Below are 2,800 nucleotides of genomic sequence, written 5' to 3' on the forward strand. Positions count from 1 at the left end.
CTTAATCAATTCTCTTGTCTCACCCTCCTGAGTAGCTGGGACTACAGGCTTCCGCCACAAGCCTGGCTATTTTTTTGCTGCAGTTGTTTAGCTGGCCCAGGCTGGGTTCAAACCCACCACCCTTGGTATATGTGGCTGGTGCCATAACCACTGTGCTACAGGTGCTAAGCCTGATACGATATGTTTTATTTTTTATCTTCTAAGTATCTTCTAGTTGACCACCTCCTTCAGTTGACCTAATTTTCTAGACCAGACATCACTACATGGAGGTTACTTATGTTGACCACCTCTGTATGTTGATCAGTTTGTTACAGTCCCTTGGGTGGTCAACTTAAAGAGGTTCTACTATAGTATACATAACTTGTGAACTAAAAATTCACAGGTTATGATCAGTTCTTATAAAATGAAAGTAGATTGGGCACAGGGGCTAATGCCTATAATCCCAGCTCTTTGGGAGGCTGAGGTAGGAGGATTGCTTGAGCCCAGGAGTTCTGACAATAGCCTGAGCAATATAGCAAGACTCCATCTCTACAAAAAATAAAAAAGTTTGGTGGGTGTGGTAGTATGCACTTGTAGTTCCAGTTACTTGGGAGGCTGAGGCAAGAGGCTTACTTGAGCTCAGTAGGTTGAAGTTACTTACAGTGAGCTTTGATCAAGCCACTGCACTCTAGCCTGGGCAGTGGAGACCCTGTCTCTAAAAAAATAAAATAAAATGAAAATAGAAGATGAAAGCAGGTCTTAGCACTTGCTTGATTAAATGTAATTAAATCTTACACTTTTTTCCTGGGAGAAAAACATATTTTTAAAAAACTTAAACTTTGGAAGCAGTAGATGAGCTAATACAATGGGGGCTCAGTGGAATGGGCAAGCTGGGGTAGGAGGAAGAGGGGTGGGGAGTCATGGTGTATGGCACACCACACCTCTCGGGGGAGTGGGACACAATTATAAGAGGGACTTTATCTAACAAATGCAATCAGTGTAACCTAATTCTTTATAACCTCACTGAATCCCAAACGATAAAAAATAAAATAAAAAACCTTTAAACTTTCTTTGCTAAAAAGTATTAATAATAGAAACTCTTACATGTCAATAATGTGAGGGAAGAAAGCAGAACCCTGGATATAATTATAATTGTGAGAGGTGTAATCTTAAGGTAGAAACTTACTACAAGAGCAGTTGTAGAGGAACCACTGTATTATCCGTACTGGGGTCTGTTTGCATTACATTATTTTTTTTTTCTTTCTTTTGTGAGATAGTCTCACTATGTTGCCCTCAGTAGCATGCCATGGCCTCACAGCTCACAGCAACCTTAAACTCTTGGGCTTAAGCAATTCTCTTGCCTTAGCCTCCAAAGTAGCTGGGACTACAACAATGCCCGGCCAGCTATTTTTTGTTACAGTTGTCATTGTTGTTTAGCTGGCCCAGGCTGGGTTCAAACTGGCCAGCTTCAGTGTGTGTGGCTGGCACCATAAACACTGTGCTACAGGTGCCGAGCCTGCATTACTTTTCTGATAGAGCAGAACAATACGCAGGATTAAATAGAATTTCATTCTGACACCTACCTCTTCAACATGCCTGGTGTTATAGCTAGGGAAGGTTTAATATTCATTTCCAGTTTAATATAAAAAAAAAAAAGTTTGGCACAGTGACTCACATCTGTAGTCCTAGCACTTTGGGAGGCTGAGGCAGGAGATTGCTTGAGGCCAGGAGTGTGAGACCAGCCCAAGCAAAAGCGAGACCCTATGTTTACAAAAAATAGAAAAAAAAAATAGTAAAAAAAGATCAGCACATCAAAATAAATTCGTTAATGCCAAAAATATCTCTCATAGCTCTTTGTTTTTCATGTGTTTCTATTGAAACACAGACTAATTTTCATCTGTTGGAAAGAAAACAGTTATCACAGGTAGAGATTGAGCAGACAGGTGCTTAGGCAGAACCCCAGCAGAAAAGTGAGACCTCTGTGGAGTTACCTATAAATGCATTCTCTACTTTGTGAATCCAGAATGTTAGAAGAATTTATCAGGTTATGTGGGATTTTTTATGTCTTTAGAGTCTAACTCCTGCTTACTTAAGCCTCAAGAGATGAATTTATCAAACTCTAATACTAGCCTGTTAAATTCACTGTAGTTGTTCCTGATTGAATATAGTATTCTAAATCATTGTGTAGATCTGGACAGGACAACTCTAATCTGCAAGGTTACTGCAAAGATTATATCAAACAAAAATGTAACTTCCAACAATTATTTAGAGTAATGAAGTCAGGTTGAAAGATGGATCTTCAAGTCTCCCACCATCTTTTTTCTTTTAGAATGTTTCCATAAGATGAGTAATATGCCAAATCTAATGGATCAACATTATAAATGTTTACTGTATGCCTTATTTAAGGGCCCCTAGAACATTAGCTTAATATATTAATACATGTTTGAAAATGGGCCACTAAAATAGGCGAGGCTGCCCATTTGTGACACTACCAAAGGCTATGAGATAGTTTGTACCTATATTGCTAAAGAGTTATGAATACAAGCCCCATTTCAGAAAGGGGAGACCTTGGGCTTAGAAGGAAGGAAACAAACAAAAATTCCACCTCGTGTGTATTAATTACTTTAGGTTAAAACTTGTCATCTGTTGGGTTCTTTCTTCCTCTTAGGATTTTGCTCTGCATATTGGAAACAGAATATGCCTTTTCTTTTTTTTTTTTTTTTTTTGAGACAGAGCCTCAAGCTTTCCCCCTGGGTAGAGTGCTGTGGCATCACAGCTCACAGCAACCTCCAACTCCTGGGCTCAAGTGAGTCTCCTGCCT

At 39.4% G+C, this 2,800-nt stretch overlaps 1 protein-coding gene across 1 annotated transcript in view; it reads left to right on the forward strand.

Annotated features, from left to right (window-relative positions):
* Positions 1–2,800, forward strand: part of MCMBP (minichromosome maintenance complex binding protein) — a 63,593-nt gene that overhangs the window by 29,907 nt on the left and 30,886 nt on the right. The gene's annotated exons all lie outside the window — the stretch shown is intronic.

Source organism: Otolemur garnettii, unplaced genomic scaffold (assembly GCF_000181295.1).
Source record: "Otolemur garnettii isolate 467f Iridium unplaced genomic scaffold, OtoGar3 scaffold00021, whole genome shotgun sequence".
Classification (NCBI taxonomy): domain Eukaryota; kingdom Metazoa; phylum Chordata; class Mammalia; order Primates; family Galagidae; genus Otolemur; species Otolemur garnettii.